The sequence below is a fragment of the Canis aureus genome, chromosome 17, assembly GCF_053574225.1.
Source record: "Canis aureus isolate CA01 chromosome 17, VMU_Caureus_v.1.0, whole genome shotgun sequence".
In the NCBI taxonomy this organism is placed as follows: domain Eukaryota; kingdom Metazoa; phylum Chordata; class Mammalia; order Carnivora; family Canidae; genus Canis; species Canis aureus.
The window spans coordinates 57474340-57498558 of NC_135627.1; the positions used below are offsets into that span (position 1 = coordinate 57474340).

General features: G+C 35.5%; 1 long non-coding RNA gene across 2 annotated transcripts in view; it reads right to left on the minus strand.

The window, feature by feature from the left end:
- Positions 1-950: 950 nt before the first annotated feature.
- LOC144288070 (uncharacterized) overlaps positions 951-24219 on the minus strand; it is a 56995-nt gene continuing 33726 nt past the window's right edge. For both annotated transcript variants that reach the window (XR_013356023.1, XR_013356021.1), the window contains one exon: positions 951-1089. This is a non-coding gene — a long non-coding RNA (uncharacterized LOC144288070). The remainder of the gene's footprint in view (positions 1090-24219) is intronic.

The following is a 24219-nucleotide window of genomic DNA, read 5'->3' on the forward strand; positions in this document are numbered from 1 at the left end:
TGACAATAGCAAATTTGTGTGTCCCCATTCCCATTAATGTTAACTGACACAGAGAAGAGGAAATAATCATTCCAGGCTTCCAACCTTGAGAGATGTGCAGAAAGCATTGCTTGTCTACTGAGAATGTGGATTCTGGCAAAAAGAAATCTCTTGAAAGGGATAGTAGGAGTTGGATCATTAATTTTGAAATGAAAGGAATCCAGGTGAGAAAAGCTTCATAGACTTCTATCAGGTGGTAACTCTGACAAGAGTGCATGTTTTCTAAAGGAAGTGTTACTTTTGAGATAGGGGACACCATCCCAGTTTTAGCAAGTGGAGTAAGATCTTTTGCTAAGTCTAATTTCTCAGGATTCACAGCAGTCAAAAGTAAGAGTGAGACCCTCACAATGGGAGGCACAAGTTACCTTCACTAACAGCTAGTCTCCCGTCCTTGGTACATGTTTCCATGGTGAATGTGCTGGTTATTTGCACATTTACTCCACCTCCAGATACATTCTCTTCACCCAGCAGGCTTATTCTTACCACCGTTACCACCTGAACTCCCTTTCTTTCTGGCCTCTGATTTAATTCAGTGAAAGAAAAATATTGTTAGGTGATCAGAGAGTGGGAAGAGAAAGTGTTCGGAATGTCCTCCCGCCCCACTCTCATACAGCCTTTGCACGTCTGTGTTCCTCTGTGAGCAGCATCTGCTGGGCAAAATTTCCTCCACAGCTCTGGTTCACACTGGGCCTCAGGAACACTATTTCTTCCCACTACCCCATCAGCCTTAGGTTAACAATGGTTTCCTGGAGTTATTCGTCTCTCATGCTTCCACATCTGCTGTTTTCTCCTTACCACCATCCATGCCTCTGTAGCTAGTCCATCATTAAAATCTCTATTTTCTGCCAGGCCCCTGATTGATACAGTGACTCAACTAAGTTAATTCTGCTTTCTATTTTATTTTGAGGAGTGGGAACATGTAATTCTCAGCACAAGATGCCCAATGGTCATGAAGATTTTACACAAAGCAGTATATTTATAATCTGAATCAGAATCAGTTTTGATCTTCCAGAAGAGAAGAGAAGCAGACTGCATCTCTAGTCCCAGGTGCTGTAACAGGTATAAAGAGTTAGCTTTTGCAACAATACCATGCAGTGCATTGCACCCATTTTATAGATTATTATAGGGTTGGAGAAAGTTAGAAAATTTGCTTAGTATCACACATATCTCATAAATAATAGGCCTGGATTTGAAATTGCCTCTGATTCCAAAGCCTGTGTTCTTTTACTTGAGCTGTTCCCACCTAATTTATAGACAGACTCTTCTGATTTGAAATACTCCTTGGTTTCACTCTATGTAATTACCTACATCTGGATATTTCTCTGTCTCCTCAAGTTAAAATCTCTTACTCTTGCTCTCATTCTCATTCTCATTCTCATTTTTTTCTCTGCCCCAATGTCCCAACCCACCAAGGAATTCGGGGTTCTATTTGTTCCAGGAGCTCAGAAACTCAGAGAGCCACTCAACTATCCCTTTCACCAAACTCGCCATACACAAGAAGTTACAAAATGTAGAGTGGTTCCAGCATGCCATGAATTCTGAAATGAGATTGGAAAACTATAGGTCCTCAACGAAGACAATAAAAAAGATTGTTAGACAAATAAAACCTGTGGAAATTTGTTGCCAACAGGTCTACACTATAAGAAAGGAAAAAAAAAAATTCTTCAAATGGATGATGCCAAATGGAAACTCAAATCTGTAGGAAGGGCTGATGAGCATTAGGTTTGGTAAATACATGGGTAATTTTTTCTATTTCTACATAATTTCTTTATAAATCTATACAGTGCTTAAAGCAAAATTTACAAAAATAGTTTGGGAATTTAAAACATAAGTAGAAATACATAATAATAACACAGGGAATAGTATAAATGGGGTTATACTTTTGGATAGTTCTTATAGATTATGACGTTACAAATGTTTATTATAATATCTATACCTATACCTATAGCTACCATAATAGCAACCTGTAAAAAGATTGCTCAAAGGGTTATTACTAGCTGGTAGAAAAGAATAACATAGTGGAACTGAGATTATTACCCTCTTAGAAGGCAAGGAGGGCCAGTAAGGTTATCTTCCAGATTGAGGAGGTCCTCGAAGACCGAAAAATGAAGCAAGCCACTCCATACTCTCTTTACACAGAGTCTTATTTAGGGTAATTTATTGAGGGGAGGGTCTGTGAGACAGAAAATCCAGTCAGTACACATCTATTCTCTTCTCCCCATTCCCAGTCACATTAGGAATATAATCTCCAGCAATTATAGAGTGAGGGGCACGATGGTGTGGCCATGGGGTAATTATCTAAAGTGGGTCCATCTGTGCACCAGAGAATCTCTAATAGTTATTTAAGTGGCCCATTTTGTATACCACCATAGGGAAAATCAGAACAAGCCTTCCCTCATTTCAGTCAGGGTGAACATTACCTTCCATGGGACCTAGAACATGTAGCCCCGAGGGAGGTCATTGTGTGAACATGAACAATATGGAGGGCCAAAGATAGAGTCAGTATTGTCAACATTCCTACATACTGTTAGAAAGTCCTATTTGCAAGGGTGGCCCTTGGCTTGTTTTGGATTTGGATTTGGCTGGGATTCCCACTGTTGCCTAAATGTGAAAACAAGGTTTATGCTAAACACTTGTCTTTCTTCTGGGAATCTGGAATTTTGGTGCACTCAAAGCAGAAGGGGATCCCAGTAAAACCCTTGGGTATTGAGACTCTAAAGAACTTCTGTGGTAGACAATATTTCACATGTATTGTCACATTTTATTGATGAAAGAATTAAATGCCTTTTATGTGACTCTACTGAGAGAGGACTTGCCCTATTTCCTTCAGACTTCACTCTGTATGTCTTTTGCCCTTACTGAGCTTCTGTTGTATCACTTCACTGTAATAAATCATAGCTATGAATAATGACTATATGGTAAGTCCTATGAGTTTTCCTAGTAAATCGCAAAACCTAGGGTGATCTTGTGGACTTCCAATACAACTAATAAGGCACAGTGAAATAAAATGGAAAAAAAAGCTTGATTAATATAAAAGAAAACTGAAAGGAAGAATAACTGACTAAAAGTTCATAGGAAAAATATTAAACAAATAGCAAGATTATATACTTAAACCCAATATCCATAATTAAATATAAATGGAATAAATACTTCATTAAAATGTATTAAAAATTTCTGGAGCTATATTTTTTTCTCATAGTGAATTTTTCAGTGTGGCACAAAACATGTTTACTAGTGTCTTAAACTTCTCTGTAATAAGAAGCCAAAAATGGATACGCCTGTGTTCAGTAATGTTTCATTACTTTATCTTATCTAGAACTAATCTAGATATTCAATGACAATCCATAATTTTAGTTAGCAAAACTCTCAAGTTTAAGGTTCTAAAATCCATCTAACTCACTTGTTGTAAACATTTACATTACCATGAAGTAAGTCAGACTGAAAAAGAAATACTATATGATCTTGCTCATATGTGAAATCTAAAAATAAAAAAAAAATCCTAATTCATAGAAACAGAAAGAATGGTGGTTGCCAGGGCCTGAGAGGTAGAGAAATGGGGAGATGTTGGCCAAAACATGTAAACTTCCAGTTACAAGATGAATAAGTTCCAGGAACATAATTTACATCATGGTAATTATATTTAACAGTACTGCATTATATATGTGACCATAGATCTTAAATATCCTCCCCATACACAAAACACTATAATTATGTGAAATGATAGATTGTTAACTATATTGGAATTGTATCTTAATAAGTCAATTATATCTCAATAAACCTGGGGGGATGAGGTTAAAAAATATTTAGAGATATACTCTTGTGAGGCAAATTGTGCATTAACTAATATAGCAGAATTTATTGTCATTTTATTTTTAATTAACTATTCCAATTCATCTGCTATAAAAGTCTTAATATTTTAACTTTCTAGTGAACCAGCATAGTTGATCAGCCAAATATTTAGATTAAGTCTCCTTTTTATGATCCTGAATTTTGAATAGTCATTGAAAATGATTTGTATAGGAAGTAGCAATACTATAAACCTCTAAAGTAGCATAAGTGGAGGTATAACCAATGCCTAGATTCATGTGTTTCTGTGTTTACCATGAGTGCTTGCATTCAAGAAAATTACTCACATTTCCTATTCTTTCACACTTTGTTATATATTTAGATAGTACACATGTTAAGAAAGAAACAAAATTGTTACCAATTTTTAATTGACAATCACCAAATATTAATTGAGAACTTATCATATTCCAGCCCCTGTATTAGCCTGTATACCAAGTGTTGAAGAAACAGATTCTTAGAATCTTGGTCAAAGCCATCAGCCTTATAATTAAGACCAAACTAATCCTAGACTATATAGTTAAGATTGTTCATTTGAAGAAGAAGGGTGGCAAGAAGATGATAAAAAAAATTCTAGAATACGAAGCTATATAAAAGAATGAGGGGAGGTTGGAGGGGGAAGTGAAGTTAGAGAAATACCATTGAAGCAGAACTGGAAATCCTACAACACAGCTGTCAATCATCACTTACGACAAGACAAGAAGGCACAGTTGTTACAGGATTCAATAATTCTGTTCATGTGAAACTTTACAGAGTTATAAATCTGAGTCACCAGAGCCCCAATACTAAGAGAGACATACTTAAGATATGGTCATTGTACTTTAGACAGTGTAACCAGGGATGGTGGACTCTGTCTGAAGTAGCCAGTTGTCTGCTCAAGCATGACTCCAGCCTGCCAGCCATAATGTTGTTTTTGTCATTGTTTGCTATTGACAATATACTTAGACTCCCTTATATTACAGAAAATGATGCTCAGTATCAAGTATTCTTTCACATGCTCGAAGTCTGGCATTAAGTCACCAGATAATAGATATTGCAATTTGTTTTTATTCCAAAGTTTTCAGTACTCCAGGCCCAGTGGCAGCTACTGGTTAGAGACACCTTGAATTTAGGAAAAAGATAGCTGCGGTTTTGAATACATCTTCACCATTTGACACAGTGGGAGTTTAACAACACAACTCCCACTCTGAGAATGCACCCTGGGGTGGAGTCTATGTACCCTAAGCAGAAGCCAAACTGTTAGCATAGAATTATAAAATGTTCTGTGGATGTGGTTAATATGAATAGATCTCTATATAAAGTCGAATTCTATTTTAATATTGTGCCTGTGGGTAAAATTCACTTCAAGAACGTCTTATGATTGTCCTCCAAGCAGGCAAATGAAAATTATGTTCTATTCTTCATAAAGCTGACAAGAGAAGAACGTGTCTCTGAGCCATAGACTATGAACAAAAGCAGGATTGAATATGACTGCCAACCTGCCTGTCTTTTGAGAGACTGACACTGCTGATGCTCAGAGTTTAAAAATCAAATCTGAGAGATGACATACAGATGAATAAATCAGCATATCTTAATACCTCTTTAATTCAGCACCCTGGACCCCATTTCCTCTTCAAAGAAATAAAACCTAGATCATTTACTTCGATAGGCTTTAAGGGTTGTAATCGTTCATTTAAAATCTAAAAGAGGTCTCTTGTTAAATATTAATATGTGGTGATAATGGAGAGAATTATGCCTGTTTAACAAACTCCAAGCAGTGCTATAAGCAGGAAGGTATTCAATAGATGGTTTTGATTAGGGTGATAATAATGAGTTGTCTATTTTGTAGATGAAAATGAAGAGTCAAACAAGTTAGCCTTGGCTATTATTTCTACACTGGTAAACATTTAGATTTTTCTATATTATCATTAAAATGTGGATAATTACCAGTTCTTTCTAGGCTCATGAATTGTCTTAGAAATGTTCTCAAAAAGTTTAACGTTATTAAAAAGCTTAATGTTATTACCGACAACCACCTTATCTCCTAGAGAAAGTAAACAGATTAGTAAAGTTTCTGAAAGTGTTCAGAGCTCTTCAGAAAAATTTGCTCTGAGTATGTAAATGCAATGAGTTTACATAAGTGATTCCAAAAACGAGACGATAAACGAATAGGCAAGGCTCACATGTCTTTGACCAATTTATAATTCGTAAAGTCAGATTCTATCATAATTCAAGTCCTCAGAGCTATTCATTTGACTCAGTTGTTGGTAGAGCCTAGGAGATTCATTCAAGTGTTAAAATTGCTGGTAGGTTATAATGAGCTGAAGCACCAGAGTAAACTATTCATAACTTAGCATCATACCACCACAGACACCCCGAGACATCACACTGATGTATTTTACCAGGATTCACATCCCTTACAGAGATTGTGTGCTAATAGCACATGTTGCAAACCTATCCTCATATCACAGAATGAGAGCCATCAGGCTGATTCAACCCCCTGAGAAAACCAGATGATTGACTCACTCGGCACATTGCATAGATAGCCTTTTTTTTTTTTTTTTTTTTGCTTCATTTTGTTTTCATTTGTCCAGTCTACATTCAGTAAGAGCACTCTCTCTTTCCTTTGAAAAAATATTCTACTTTCCCATTGCGTTCAGTCTTGGTGGAATTCATCATTATAGAGCCTCTTCCCCTACGTGCCCTGGGCATGTGACCTAAGCTCAGCCACTCAGCCTCTCTTTCTTAATAATGAAATATTTGAGAAAAGTGTTCTTTCTAAAATCTGATTATATAGCCTTTCCTTGAATTGTTTTGGTCATTCCATTTCTTCCCAATAAAGTTCTATTTTGTTTAAATTAATAGGATCTATTTTTGTTGCTTACAGCCAAAGAACCTAGACACACAAAGCCACAGACCTTTATTGTTGGTAGAGACCTTAATGGAAAAAAAAACAAACAAACAAGTGTAGGAAGCCCAAGAAACTGTGGAAATGCAGAGGATATGATGTGAGATGAATCTACAAGCCACAGTATTAGGCTGGCACACAATCCTTAGAAATAATGAAGGAGAGAGCCTGAGATTGGTATAGTAACATGCGCATTGGAGCAAGAGGCAATAAACCTAAGTTAAATTCACTTATTTCATAGATAAGGACATGGAAACTCAGAAGTTATTTACTGTAGAGCCAGCACGACAATTGAGATGTCCTGAATTCCAATTCCAATTCACTATATTTTGCACTATTTATGTCATATTCTAACTTCCTCTAAATTTTGCTTTCTCACTTTTTAGGCTTTTGATGTATACTAAATTTATGGCTGCTTCCAGAATTAGACTATGTACTCTGAGTAATCAAATATATTTTCCAAAAACTGAGCTTAAAACTGAACATAAGAAATTGGAATACTCTTCTCTCTGACTTGCACTTCCACCCTCTGAGCTAGACACCTTTGCATCCCATTCATTTTCAATTTCATTCTCACATTTCAGTTTTTTCTTACTTTTAGACTTTTCCATTTTATCTCTGCCTGTCCCAAAGGAAATGATTGATCCTGGAAAAAGTAACCTGGCCTTCTGACTGATGAAGTTAAGCCTATGACTCATAAAGTCAGACTTGCTGGCAAAGAAGACAGGAATAAAACAGATTAGACAAGATACTGGACATTTATTTTAGTTTCGTATCTGAACTGAAAATCAGATCTAACCAGAGCCAAGAGGTGCTTATGGAATATCTAGCATGTTCCTGGCACTGTTCTAGGCTTCCTGAGAACTAGAAGAACAAGAACTATTCTTCAAAGAAATAAAAGCTTTTTATAAGAAAACCTTGACTACATGCTAACAACAAAAGACACCATATAAGTAAGAGGTAAATTGTATTTGACATACCATAGTGCTATATTCTCTCTGAGAAAGTACTTTTTTTTATCTGTTGGTCATAAAAACCTCAGTCATGAAATGAAAACCATTAAAAATTAAAGTTGGCCATACTCCAGTGCATATGAATTCCCATTTGGAATAAAAAAAAACTCTAAAGCCAAATAGAAATCATGAAAGCTCCATGTCTAATTTCCTTCTAAGAAACCCAAAGCCATTTAGAGATAATCTTTCATTTTTCCAGTCCATTCCTCTGAGAGAATTGAGGTAAAATTCTGAATTCATACTTTTCCCCCCTCAGAATATAAATGGGAGAGATTGTGACTTTTAAAATGTTTGACAAAGTGTAATGTTTGAAGGGCCATAGAGGAATTTTAGTACAAAAATTAGAACATTAGTACTTTCTTCTAATATGGCTGAGAACCCATTTTTCTCCAAGTAGAATGGTAAAACTGAAGGAAGATCACTCCCAGAGCAAATTTGTCCATTTTGCCCAATCACAGACATGTAATTTTAGCAGGAATAAAAGCCAGTACAGCAGTAGGCAACAAAAGTTAGCAAACAACCAAACACATCTAGTGTCTAATATTGATTTCACTATTTGCTACTTGTGTAATCTTGCACAAATTATTTAATTTCCACATCCATTAAATTAGGAGATCCATTTTGGGTAGTATAGTAGACTAAATATAATGAAGACTCATTCAGCTAACATAGTGGATAACACATATATTTGAAATCTTTATAAAGTGTATTGTACTAGTGATAAGAAACTTTCTGAGGCAGAAAACAAGGTGAAAGAGACAACTTTTCCTTGTGGTCACTTGACGAACCTTTGGTTTTGAGTTTTGCTTTTGTTTCTACCAAAATTCTAGGTGAAGGAGGAAAGCCCAGGGCCCACCGTAAGTGGGGAGTTTAATCAGAAAAGGTGCATAAAAATTGCATCGTCTTTATTCTGAGCCATAAAATATCTCAAAAAGTTCAAAATATTGGTACCTATGTTTAGTTATAAAAATGGGACACACATATCCATAATTACAATTTGTTCACAGTAAATGTAAAATATACTTCCAAATAATTCATGTATAGGTTGTATGTATACCCAGCTCTGCCTAAAATTACCCTGGTCTGTATCTCTTCGTATAATTAATAATAGTACATACTTTCATTCTCAAATATGTCCTAATTTAGACAATAGGGTATATGATCATCCTTCTGAAGACTCAAGAAAAAAAATCATAAATTTTTAAATACTTAGAATAATAAAGACCTATTTACATACGGGAAATTGTGAGATACAATAAAAGTGATAATTAGAAGAACACCATCATGGCCTTAAATTCTTATAACAGAAGCAGAAGAAAGGTTAAAATTTAAGAAGCCAAGAAATGCCACTCCTAGCTATATTCTCTAGGCAGTATATTCGCTATTGAAATTTTCAAAGGGACAATTCTGATTTTATTCTATTTTTAAAGTGTACAACTTGATGATTTATGTATATGTGGTGAAATATTCACCACAATCTAGCTAATTCACATATATATTACCTCACATGGCTACCATTTATATATATTTGTTTTATGGTGATAGGACCCAAGATTAACCTCTTAGCAAATTTCAAGTATATAGTATTGATACCTATCATCACTATTTTATACATTAGATCTCTGAAACTTATTTGTGTTGCATAAATGAAAATTTGTATTCCTTAAATAACATCTCATTTCCTATCACCACACCCCTCATAACCATCATCCTATTCTTTGCTCCTATGACTATTTGAAACCCCCACAATAAGTGAAATCATACCGTATTTCTCTTTCTGTGTCTGACTTATTTCATTTAGCACAAAGCCTTCCAGATCCACTTATGTTGTTGCAAAAGGCAGTATTATTTTTTAAGGCTTGAAAATACTATATATATATATATATATATATATATATATATATATATATATATATATTCCGTTTGTGTCTGTATTTTGTATCCAGTCACTTGTCAATGAATAGGTTGTTTTCATATGTTGGCTATAGTCTATAATGCTAACATAGGAATATACATACCTCTCTGAGATGGTGATTTTGATTCCTCTGGATAAATACCCAAAAGTAAGATTGCTGGATCATACAGTAGTTCTATTTTTAATTTGAGGGGAGGTGGGAAGATTTCCATACTATTTTCCATAATGGCTGTATCAGTTCACCTCATCAATAGTATACCAGAGTTCTTTCTCTCTGAATCCTCACCAATACTTATCATTAGTTTTTTTCTTTTTTTGATAATAGCTATTCTAACACAAGTGAGGTGATATTTCATAATGTTTTTGATCCAAATTTCCCTGATGACTAATGATTAGTGATGTTGGTCTCTTTTTCATATACTTGTTGCCATTTGTGTATCTTCTTTAGAAAAATGTCTATTCAAGCTTATTTGAGGGTTTTTGCTATTGAGTTGCAGGAGTTCCATATAGATATTGAACATTAACTCCTCCCTCATCCAGTATATTGTTTGCAAATATTTTCTCCCATTCCATAGGTTGCCTTTTCTACTCTGTTGTTTCCTTTGCTGTTTCCTTTAGTTTGGTATAGTCCCACTCATCAATTTTTGTTTTTGTTGCTTAATGCTTCTGATATCATTTCAAAAAATAGAACTTTGCCAAGCTAATGTCACGGAACTTTTGCCCTATGTTTTCTTCTTGGAGTTTTATGATTTTAAGTCTTCTTTTTGTCTTTCAATTTGGGGATAATTTCCATATATTATGTAAGATAAGGGTCAAACTTTATTCTTTTATATCTAGATATCCAGATTCCCCAGTATCATTTATTGAAGAGATCATCTTTGTACCATTATGTATCCTTTAGCTCCCTTGTCAAAGATTAATTGGCTGTACAAGCATGAGATTAATTCTGGGCTCTTTATAATGTTTTATTGGTCCATATTTCTGTACTTATTCCAGTACTATTCTCTTTTAATTATGATACCTTTGTAATATATCTTGAAATCAGGAAGTATGATCTCTTCAGTTTGTTCTTCTTGCTTATAAATGTTTTGGTTATACAGTGTCCTTTGTGGTTCCATTTTTTTATTGTTTTTCTATTTCTATAGAGATGTCATTGGAATTTTGATAAGAATTACATGGGATAAGTAGATAATTTGGGTAGTATGAATATTGCAACAATATTAATTCCTTCAATCTATGAGCATAAGATATCTTTTTATTGATTTGTGTCTTTTTTCATTTCTTCCAACAGTGTTTTATACTTATCAGTGTGCACATGTTTACCTCCTTGGCTAAATCTATTCCAAAGTATTTTGTCCTTCTTTGATGCTATCATAAATGGGATTGTTTTCTTAATTTTCTTTTTGAATAATTTGTTGTAAGTGCATGGAAACAACATAGAAACTGGCATCTGCAGGTTGATTGTTATACTGCTACCTTACTGAATTTGTTTATTCTGACATTTTTTGGAGTCTTTATGGCTTTCTATATATAAAATCATGTCATCTACAAACATATTTTACTTATTTCTTTCCAAACTGAATGATTTTGGTTCTTTACATGCCTACTCGCTCTGGGTAGGACCTCTGTGTTGAGTAGAAGTGGTGAGGATGAGCATTCTTGTCATGGAACTGATCTTAGATGAAAAGTTTTAAGTTTTTCAATATTGAATGTGATGTTGCCTGTAAGCTTCTAAAACATCCCTTACCTGTAACTTGTTGTATATGACTTTTATAACATTGAGGTACATTCCTTCTATGCCTTATTTTTTGAGTTTTTAACATATAAGGATGTTGAATTTTGTCAGTTTTTCTACATCCATTGCAATGATCATGTGATGTGTATACTTCATTTCTGTTAATGTGGTATATCACACTTACTGATTTGTGTATGGTGAACCATCTTTGTATCCCAGGAATAAATCCCATTGATCATGGTACAGTTCTTTTAATGTGCTCTTGAATTTGTTTTATTAGTATTTTGTTGAAAGTTTTTACATCTATGTTCATCGAAGATATTGGCCTGTATTTTACTCTTTTTTTTTTCTGTATTTTACTCTTGTGGAGTCTTGTCTGGCTTTGGTGTTGGGATAGTGGTGGTCTTAAAAATTATCTTGGTAGTGTTCCCTCCTTTCCAGTTTTTCAAATGAATTTGAGAAGGACTGGTATTAATTCTTCTAAATGTTTAATAGATTCACCACTGCAGCTGTCTGGTCTCATGGTTTTGTTTTGTTTTGTTTTTTTAAGTTCTCGATTGCTAATTCAATGTCTTTACTAGTAATAGGTCTGTTCGTATTTTCTAATTTTTCATGACTTTGTCGTAGTAAGTCATAAGCACTTAGGAACTTATCCATTTCTTCTAGGATATCTCATTTGTTGATAATTATTTATAATAGCCTCATTTTATCCTTTGTATTTCTGCAGTATAAGTTGTACTACCTCCTCTTTCATTTATAACTTTGTTTGGGTGATTATTCTCTTTTTTAAAGATTTTAATTATTTATTTGAGAGAAACAGAGCATGTTGAGGGAGAGGCAGAAAGAAAGGGAGAAGCAGGCTTCACTCAGCTGGGAACCTGGTGCAAGGCTTGATCCCAGGAGCCTGGGATCATGACCTGAGCTGAAGGTAGATGCTTAACCTACTGAGCCATGCAGGTGCCATTTGGGTTATTCTTTTTGTAGTGATGTCTTATTAAAGGTAATAATTCTGTTAATTCTGTTAATTTTGTTAATTCTGTTTGTATTTCCAAAAACTAGCTCATATTTTTATTAATAATTTCTATTGTTTTTCTACTCTCTATTTCATTTATTTCTGCTATAATACATATTATTTCCTTTTTCAGCAGACTTTAAGCTTAGTTTGTTTCTCAAGTTTCTTACGTGTAAAGTTAGATTATTCATTTGAGATCTTTCTTACTGCATTTACCACAAAAACTTCTCTTTTAGACTACTTTTGCTGCATTCCATAAGTCTTGGTATGTTGTGTTTACATTTTCATTAGTTTCAAGATATATTTTTATTTCTTATCTGTACTATTCTCTTTTTTATATGTGTGTATAATTATCTTCTTATTGAGATATCATTGACCTACAACATCATATTAGTTTCAGTCATACAACAGAATGATTTGATATATGTATATATCACAAACAGTCCCCACAATAACTCTAGTTAACATCCATTACTATATACAGTTTAAAAACGTTTTTCTTGGGATGAGAACTTTTAAGATTTATTCTTTTGTATTTCCCTTTTTTATATTTCCTTTTTGATACCTTCTTTGACTAATTGATTATTCAAAAGTATGTTATTTAAGTTTGTATTTATTAATTTCGTATTATTTCTCCTGTTAATGACTTCTAGTGTTATACCATTCTGGTTGAAAAAGATATATGAACTTATAATTATCCTCTTAAATTTATTAAGACTTTTTGCCTAACATATGATCTATTCCTTGATTGCTTGAGAAGAATGTATATTCTACTGCGTACACTCCATAGACCCCTCAAATAGCCAGAACCTCCTCCATTATCAACATTACTCACCAGAATGGTACTTGTGTTGCCAAAGATGAAACTACATTAAGACCTCTTACATCATCAAAAAACCATAGTTTACCTTTTTTTTTTCCATGTGGAGAGTAGTCAAAGAACGCAATCTTGATTTAGAAAAGGGGTTGAGAAAACAGAGCAGTGGATGGATAGATGGCTGCTCTTGAGGACATAAAATATATTAAAATATGGGCCTTGCAGTAGTCTGTGGGCAGACATCAAGGGGCTTTTTGTTTGTCTACTTTTATTTGGAAAAGTAATTGTGCAACATGGAATTTTCTAATGCAAATGGAAGAAAGATGAAATTACAAAGAAGAAGTGATGCATGGCTAGACTACAAGAAGAAGGGATTTGAACTTGAGTAGGCAAATGAGAGATGCAGTGAGAAGTAAGAACAGCTGCCTTTGAAAATAAAATAATAGCTAACCACTCTTGCCTAACCTGCCTCCTACCTCCTTCCCTTTCTGACTAACTGGAAGGTCTTTGTTTCCAAACATTCGGGGGGTGGGGGGTTCACCATTGGTGTTATTTGCTCTAAGGGTTTGAACAAATGTATAATGATATATCCATTGTTAAAATGTCATGCAGGATAATTTTACTACCCTAAAATTCCTCTGTCCTCTCCCTATTCATCCCTTCCCCATCTCTACCCCTGTCTACTACTGATTTTATTGTCTCCATAGTTTTGACTCTTCCATAACATAATAGTTGATATCATACAATATGTAGCCTTTTCAGATTGGTTTCTTTTCTCAGTAATTTGTATTTTAATTTCCTCCATGTCTTCTCATAGCCTAAGAACTTTTTTTTGAGCTCTTAATAATATTTTATACCTGCATATACTACAGTTTATTTGGTTATTCACATTCTGTAGGATGTTTTGGTTGCTTCTACATTTTGGCAATGATAAATAAATATGTCAAAGACATTTATGTGTAGGTTTTTGGGTAGACACAAGTTTTCAAGTCCTTTAGGTAAGTATCAAGAAACATGATTGCTAGATAAGTTTCTTTTTATGGTTTATGTCTCTTTGTTGAAGTTCCATTTTATTTATGTGTTGTTTTCTTGATTTTCTTTAGTTTTCTTTGTTCCTCGTAGCTGAGTTTAAGACAATTATTTTGATATCTTTGTTAAGCAATCTATAGATCTCTTTTTCTTTGGGATCAGACACTGGAGGTTTATTTTGTTCCTTTGTGGTGTTATATTCCTTGATTCCCTCATGTTCCTTGAAATCTTGTGTTGCTCTCTTCACATTTGAAGATTGTTTTGGCAATGATAAATAAATGATGTCAAAAAACAATTATGTGTAGGTTTTTGGGTAGGCACAAGTTTTCAAGTCCTTTGGGTAAGTATCAAGAAACATGATTGCTAGATCATGTGGTAAAAGTATATTTATATAGAAATAAATCAAGCAAGAAATCATCAAACTGTCTTCTACAGTGGCTGTATCAATTTTCATTCCCATCAGCAACGTATGAGTGTCATGATTTCTTCATATCCTCACCAGCAATCTGTATCTATATTAAGCTAAACAGGAGTTCATATTGTCTATATCTCTAATTCATCTTCTCCCTCTACTTATCTGTAATCTTTCACTTCAAGTGAGAAATATCTGGCTCCCACCATAACTGTACATTTGCTTAATTATTCAGTTTCAGTGTACATATATAGTGGTTTCAAAATTGTTAACCTGTACCACCATGAGAGACAACTTTACAGAGGACAGTGCTTATGTGCAGTTTTTTTTTACTTTAGTTATGCAGAGTACATTCATTTCCAGAACTAATTAAGTTCTGCTCCTTTTTCTTTTACATCATTCAGCGAAGTTATTTCATACATGTATCATAGTTACATTATTTGCTCACATTCTGTTTTCCATCACAAGATCTGTGAACTTCCTGAATGAGTTTTAAAAATTTCTATAGATTAAGGTTTGCTTTTGGTGCTGTCGAACTCTTTGGGTTTTAACAAATATACAATGTCATACATCCATCATTACAGTATCACAGTGAATAGTTTTGCCCATAAAAAAAAAAATCACCTGTGCTTCACCCATTCAATCCTCCCTCCCAACCCTTGAGTCCTGGCACATACTTGTCTGTTCACTGTGTCTCTAAGTTTTCCTTTTTACAGAATATCAGATAATATCAGGAATCATTCAGTATATAGCCTTTACAGATAGACTTTTACCACTTAGTAAAATTCATTTAAAATTATCCATGTCTTCATGTGATATGAGAGTTCTTTTTTCTTTTATCATGGAATAGTATTCTGTGTAGATGACCACAATTTGTTCATCCACACACCTATTAAGGGACATTTTGGTTGCTTCCAGTTTTTAAGGATATGAATAAAACTGCTATAAACATGCATATGCAGGTTTTTGTGTGGAGATCAATTTTTAAATCACTTGGTGATTAATTAAATCACCAAGTGATTAATTAATTAAATCACTAGGTGCTCAATTATCAGATTATATGGGAAGATACTAGAGATCTACACATAAAACTAAATTACCAACCTTCAAGGAACTGCTCATCTGATAGTGGAGGAAAGCATGTAAAGCAACAGTTAAGAAACACTACAGGGAGAACTAAAGCATGCTGTGGAAACCCTGGAGAAAGGTAAAGATCTTTATTCCATTAAAATCATAACTTGTCTGTAGTATTTGGTATAAAAAGGGGGAAGGAAAAGCCAAACTTGTTTAGGAAAATTGTTAAATTTCATTTAGTTATGGAATTCCACAGAGAGGGACACCTGGGTGGCTCATCGGTTGAGCTTCTGCCTTCAGTTTAGGACGTAATCCTGGGATTCAGGATCTAGTACCACATCGGGCTCCCTGCATGGAGCCTGCTTCTTCCTCTGCCTGTGTCTCTGCCTCTCTCTCTCTCTCTCTGTGTCTCTCAGGAATAAATAAGTAAAAATCTTTTTAAAAATCATGAATTCCAAAGAGTGCTAAAAATCTAAATATGAATGAAATTAATAACATTCAACAAGGGTAGGATAAACAAAAATTCAATTTTTACATATATAATTTTTTTATTTTACATTTTTCAGAGATTTTATTTATTTATTCCTGAGAGACACACAGAGAGAGGCAGAGATACAGGCAGAGAGAGAAGCAGATTCCATGCAGGGAGCACGATGTGGGACTCAATACTGGGACCCCAGGATCACGTCTTGAGCCTAAGGCAGATGCTCAGCCACTGAGCCACCCAGGCATCCCTTACATTTTGTTTTCTATAATATGTACTCAGACTAGATACCTGGATAATAAAATGTTTGAAACTGTATTCTAAAAATATCATTTTTCTGTTCCTATAGTATCATTTTCATTTTATTGATTTTATAAGGAGTATGCCTTGCTCACTTATATAAACAGCAGTTTTTATATTCAAGATTTCTAAATGTGTGTATTTTTTGAAGTTTAAACAATTACATATATTATGCAATTTTCAAATACACACAGGTACACTGTTGGTGCATCTGGCTTACTGTTTGAATGGACAGATGGATTAGAAATGCAATCCAATGTTGAAAATACTCTGAAGAAAGTACAGAAGAACAAAAGGAAAGTATGGGAGCCTAATGAAGTTTCAACAGTAGAATGGTCAAAGCATATATTCTGGAGCTAATCAGAATATTTAAATTGGCAATATAGTGTTGTGAAACTAACTCAGTTTTAGAGTTACACCTCAGTTCAGAATCTGCTCTGCTAGTGTATAAGCTTGGACATGTTACCCTAAGCTTCACCTGTAAATTGGAATAGGAGCTGAAATATGTAGAGTACTTATTATGGGCCAGGCACAAATCAAGCATTTTACTTGGATTAGCTTTTATTAACCCTAGGATCAGCTCTACAAAATACATGCTAATATTTTCCTCACTGTGTAGATGAGGGCCATGCCCTATAGAAAAAGATCAAGAGACTTGGCCAAGTATACAAAACTGGTAGGTGGTTGCATGGGCATCTGGACATAACTCTAGTTCTAACCCGCTTCAAAGCTTGTTGGGTTTTCTCCATAATCTGAGCTCTTCTCATGCCTTAGAGAATTCCATAGTCTTTGAGCAAATCTTGGTGGAGTTCCCTGCATATATCATGGATCTTTCTGTCATCCCAAAGACTGATGAGAGGAGAGTTCACATTCCAGCTAGGTTCACACAAAATAAACACATAGAAACACAGTTCTATCCATTTCTCCTCTCCTCATTCTCCCTCTCTTCCCATGACATCTCCTTCTCTTCAGTAAAGCAATTACTTTTCCTACCAGAAAAGAATACCTTTAACACCCTTCTCACAAGAACCACTTTTTCGATCAGAAAACAGCATTAGACCAAGGAAGATGTGAAAAAAAAAAAATGAGGACACATTCAAAAACCAGAACACGAACCTTAAGAGGGAGCAATTTATGATTAACAACAGGTATTTAGTAAACTAGATTGGGGAGACACAAATTTCCTACAATAATGCAGAGGTAGTAAGCAAAAATATTCTTCAAACAGTATGACCCAATCACTGAAGTGGCCATCCCAATGCAACTGTATGTTCTAAGAGAGCAACATATGACATAAATAAGATCACTAGATCTTGGAAACTAGCCCTTTATCTGATATGTCATTTGCAAATATCTTCTCCCATTCTGTAGGTTGTCTTTGAGCTTTGTTGACTGTATCCTTTGCTGTGCAAAAGCTTCTTATCTTGATGAAGTCCCAATAGTTCATTTTTGCTTTTGTTTCTTTTGCCTTCGTGGATGTATCTTGCAAGAAGTTACTATGGCCGAGTTCAAAAAGGGTGTTGCCTGTGTTCTTCTCTAGGATTTTGATGGAATCTTGTCTCACATTTAGATCTTTCATCCATTTTGAGTTTATCTTTGTGTATGGTGAAAGAGAGTGGTCTAGTTTCATTCTTCTGCATGTGGATGTCCAATTTTCCCAGCACCATTTATTGAAGAGACTGTCTTTCTCCCAATGGATAGTCTTTCCTCCTTTATCGAATATTAGTTGCCCATAAAGTTCAGGGTCCACTTCTGGATTCTCTATTCTGTTCCACTGCTCTATGTGTCTGTTTTTGTGCCAGTACCACACTGTCTTGATGACCACAGCTTTGTAGTACAACCTGAAATCTGGCATTGTGATGCCCCCAGATATGGTTTTCTTTTTTAAAATTCCCCTGGCTATTCGGGGTCTTTTCTGATTCCACACAAATCTTAAAATAATTTGTTCTAACTCTCTGAAGAAAGTCCATGGTATTTTGATAGGGATTGCATTAAACGTGTATATTGCCCTGGGTAACATTGACATTTTCACAATATTAATTCTGCCAATCCATGAGCATGGAATATTTTTCCATCTCTTTGTGTCTTCCTCAATTTCTTTCAGAAGTGTTCTATAGTTTTGAGGGTATAGATCCTTTACATCTTTGGTTAGGTTTATTCCTAGGTATCTTATGCTTTTGGGTGCAATTGTAAATGGGATTGACTCCTTAATTTCTCTTTCTTCAGTCTCATTGTTAGTGTATAGAAATGCCACTGACTTCTGGGCATTGATTTTGTATCCTGCCACGCTACCGAATTGCTGTATGAGTTCTAGCAATCTTGGGGTGGAGACTTTTGGGTTTTCTATGTAGAGTATCATGTCATCGGCGAAGAGGGAGAGTTTGACTTCTTCTTTGCCAATTTGAATACCTTTAATGTCTTTTTGTTGTCTGATTGCTGAGGCTAGGACTTCCAGTACTATGTTGAACAGCAGTGGTGAGAGTGGACATCCCTGTCTTGTTCCTGATCTTAGGGGAAAGGCTCCCAGTGCTTCCCCATTGAGAATGATATTTGCTGTGGGCTTTTCATAGATGGCTTTTAAGATGTCGAGGAATGTTCCCTCTATCCCTACACTCTGAAGAGTTTTGATCAGGAATGGATGCTGTATTTTGTCAAATGCTTTCTCTGCATCCAATGAGAGGATCATATGGTTCTTGGTTTTTCTCTTGCTGATATGATGAATCACATTGATTGTTTTACGGGTGTTGAACCAGCCTTGTGTCCCAGGGATAAATCCTACTTGGTCATGGTGAATAATTTTCTTAATGTACTGTTGGATCCTATCAGATAAAGGGCTAGTTTCCAAGATCTATAAAGAACTTATTAAACTCAACACCAAAGAAACAAACAATCCTATCATGAAATGGGCAAAAGACATGAACAGAAATCTCACAGAGGAAGATATAGACATGGCCAACATGCATATGAGAAAATGCTCTGCATCACTTGCCATCAGGGAAATACAAATCAAAACCACAATGAGATACCACCTCACACCAGTGAGAATGGGGAAAATTAACAAGGCAGGAAACAACAAATGTTGGAGAGGATGCGGAGAAAAGGGAACCCTCATACACTGTTGGTGGGAATGTGAACTGGTGCAGCCACTCTGGAAAACTGTGTGGAGGTTCCTCAAACAGTTAAAAATAGACCTGCCCTACGACCCAGCAATTGCACTGTTGGGGATTTACCCCAAAGATACAAATGCAATGAAACGCCGGGACACCTGCACCCCAATGTTTATAGCAGCAATGGCCACGATAGCCAAACTGTGGAAGGAGCCTCGGTGTCCAACGAAAGATGAATGGATAAAGAAGATGTGGTTTATGTATACAATGGAATATTACTCAGCTATTAGAAATGACAAATGCCCACCATTTGCTTCAACGTGGATGGAACTGGAGGGTATTATGCTGAGTGAAGTAAGTCAGTCAGAGAAGGACAAACATTATATGTTCTCATTCATTTGGGGAATATAAATAATAGTGAAAGGGAATATAAGGGAAGGGAGAAGAAATGTGTGGGAAATATCAGAAAGGGAGACAGAACGTAAAGACTGCTAACTCTGGGAAACGAACTAGGGGTGGTAGAAGGGGAGGAGGGCGGGGGTTGGGAGTGAATGGGTGACGGGCACTGGGGGTTATTCTGTATGTTAGTAAATTAAACACCAATAAAAAATAAATTAAAAAAAAATAAATAAGATCACTAGCCTCTGAAGAACTCTAGATGAGAGCTACTGACCAGACCACTACAGAAATATGTGCTTGGCTAAAGGTTTTACACATTTCTGGCAAAGAGGAATTGGAAGCTTACATAGCCCATACTCCTACTCTGTTGTTGCAACTCCTCAAAACAAGCCTTATTATGCAAGTGTATAGCTAGAAAATGAAAGAAGTGAGATTTGACTCAGGTATGCTCTACACCAAATACGTGGTTCTTTCTATTACCCCTTGTTGTGGCTCTTCATTTACTCTTTTAGTAGTCTTTATAAAGTGTTGGATTAAGAATTCTCCAGGTGTTGTTATAAATATCTAGGCTGTGTGTACCCTAGCTATTATAATAAAAATACTGTGCCCAGAGTAGGCAATGCAAGTAGGAAATGCTTATAAAAGATAATTTCCAGAGGTAGTTCTTATTGCAAAGGCCTCTGTCTGTCTCTCTAAATTTACCCTTCACTTACTCTGTATGAATATTCTGCAGCAGTTAGGCTGTGTAACATTTTTTAAATACTGTAATCTATAATTTTGTTCATGCTTTTCCCTTTATTCATAATGTTCATTTTCTTGCATTCTTCTTGTTCATCTCCTCCTCTGCCACTCCCAGATATAGTGATCATATATCTTTGGTACTCTTTATCTGCATTGTCCATATGACAGAAAACATAAACCCCTTTTCATTGATATTTGCCGTTTTAAAATATGTGTTGCTCTGGCTCCTCAATTAGATTGCCTATCTCTGCAGAGTAATATTATATTTCTTACTTTTTCCAGTATATTCCTTGTGTCTGGTTCTCAACAAGCCTTCAATTAATGTCAGAGGTTGAGGATAGTGAGAGATGATGATACTAGTGATGATGACTACAATATGTATGTTGAGTAATATTTTAAAAACTGACCTGTTCATGTAATTGGATAATATGAATGAAAATAAAAATATTACGCTAACATTGAATTTTTGTTAGATGCTAAGCACCATTCTTATTTCTTTCCCAAACCCTATAAGTACTGTTAATCTTCCCATTTTAATGAGTGTAGAGAAACTAAAGAACTTTTCCAAGGTCACACACAATAAGTAGCAGTGCCAAACTCTGGTCTCTCTGGCCCCCAAATCTTTCTTCCACAAAGAGGTGAGGTATCATCAGAGCTGAAAAGCCTCCAAGAGAAGACCGGCTGGGGGCATCAGGGCCCAGCCTTGGTGTGATGGACCAACAACTGCCATCTGGCAGTACAATTGCTTTTGAGAGCCTGTAGTCATTGGGATTCAAATTGATATTTTGAAGGTATTGTAGCTTTTCAACCAATCTTCTGTTAACACCTCAATACATATGCCGATTTAGCTCTGGAAGTGTACTCAGGCACAACTTAATTTCATAAAATACCTTGCTCCTGGTAATTGTAGCCCTTTGCAAAATAACAAGTCAGATCCAGAGGGTAGGAAAGGATATGATTTTCTCAGAATTCTTGTAAAGAAAGATATGATTAACAAATATAAAACATTGTTTTTAAAAAATGTTCTACTCTTGATTCCAAATTATCCTTCTTCCAAGATGATGGAAGCTTTGTCCTTTCTTCTTTGTCACCAGAAATCTCCAGCAACTTTTTGACCAGGAGAAATGTCAGTTTGAGATTAATAGACCCCAGACCCCAAGCACTTGGCTTCTCTGTTTTGCTACAAGTTCCTTGGGACATAATCTGCTTTTCCTTGGCTTGTTTTTTCTCAATTTTGATGAAAGCAAGTTAAGCACTACTATAGAAATAAATTTTAAGTATTTTGTATTCTATTTTCACTATGGTAGGTTATCATTACCATTAATCAGAAGCTCTGAACACCTGGAGACTACATCTTCTGCAATGAAAATAATAAAAGAAATGAGTACATTCAGTGATCTTTGGGCTCTTTAGGGCTTATACCCTCAGCTGAAATAGAATGAAGATAATTTTGAGGGGAAAAAAAGTATCTATATAACAGAAACATGCAAAAGAATTACTCAAAAACTAAACAGGTTTGATCCACTGGATAATGCTTTATGTATTACCTATATTTTATTTGATTTTTTCAATTATTTATTAAGTAAAACACCCCCAAATCGAATTGAAACCCTCCTTGTCTTTACTTGTATAATTACTGTAGCAAATTAGGCACTGATGTCATCTCAAAGTTTCAAAACAATAGCCTGAAGTTGTCTCTACTTTCTAAAGACCTGATCATCTCACAAGCCAGTCCAATGTAACTGCTCTTGTTACGATCATTAATGTCTTGAAAATTGTATAACTTGATGAGCGTGTTTTAGTTCTATCATCACTAGACAAGTATGATATTACTCAGATATTTTTTGGCATCATTTACCTTTTTCACATTTTAAAACCCTTTCTTCCTTGGATGTGCCTTGTTCCTCTTAGGCCTCTCTTTCTTTCCTATCTTCTTTGTGGGTTTCTCATATTTTTCCTATCTTTAATTGCTGGTGTTACCCAAGTTTAATCTTTGGCCCACCGCTCTTCAATGTTATATATATACACTCTTGCTTCATCCCATGTGATCCATGTAACTTTTTCTTTCTCTCACTCTCTTTTCTTGTAAAGATTTATTTATTTGTTTATTTAAGAGAGAGCAGGTGCTCATGCTCATGAGAGAGTGAGAGAGCATGCATAAGAGAGAACATACGCAGGGGGAGGGGCAGAGGGAGAACCAGACTCTCTGCTGAACAGGGAGTCCTATGAGGGGCTGACCCCAGGACCCTGAGATCATGACCTAAGCAGAAGGCAGACGCTTAACCTACTGAGCCACCCAGGCACCCCACTCCTCATGTAACTTTTTTATGGTTTGAACTGCTACCAAAATGCTGATAGCTCCACAACCTATATTTTCAGCTAAAAGAATGTCTCCCCCAAGAGCTCCAGACTCATAAATCCAAATGCATCTTAACTGTTCCATAAAAATCTCGAACTCATCATGTTCAAAGCTAAATTCATCATACTCTCCTCTAAACCTGCTCTTCTGTCCCCATCTTTATCTCACTGTCCTTTAGTGCTTATCTAATCACTCAAGCTAGAAGCCTAAAAAGTAATCTGTGTTTCTTCCATGTCTTTCACATCTTAAACCCAATAGATACTTGGCCAATTTTACCACACCGTTCCATTTCCTCACCTTTTACTTGACCCTGTTGACCATGCCATAGTTCAGATCCTTGTGGTCTCTGGTCTACGCTATGATAACAAACTCCCAATTCCTATCTCCAGTTTTATTGCTTCTCCCAAGCTTCCATAGTCACTTACCTGAAAGGGACACAGATGTCCCTTCCATGCCTCCCCTTTCCCTCTAAGATAAACCAAAGTTCCATTGTTTAACCTATGAGGCACTTCATGATTTGACTTCTTCATTCCCCTCCCAAGTTCACCTCTTGTGTCTCCCTCCACCTTACTCTTTAAATGAACAACCTATTCCTTCAATATTAAGTTTCCTGGAAGACATAGGCTTTACCATTCTTTGTCTTTTCTTGGAAAGGGATTATTGAGAAAAATGATTTTCTTTTGTGCCAAACACATAAAAAATATATATTTAAAAGTAAGCATTGGTTTTCCAGGGGAAAATTAGCCATAATATATATATATATATATATATATATATATATATATATATATATATATATAGACCTGGGTGGCTTAGTCAGTCAAATGTCTGCCTTCAGCTCAGGTCATGATCTGAGAGTCTTGGGATCCAATCCTGTGTCAGGCTCCCTTCTCTCTTTTTTTTTTTTTTTTTTTCTTTTTCTTTAAATTTTTATTTATTTATGATAGTCACACAGAGAGAGAGAGAGAGAGGCAGAGACACAGGCAGAGGGAGAAGCAGGCTCCATGCACCGGGAGCCCGACGTGGGACTCGATCCCGAGTCTCCAGGATCGC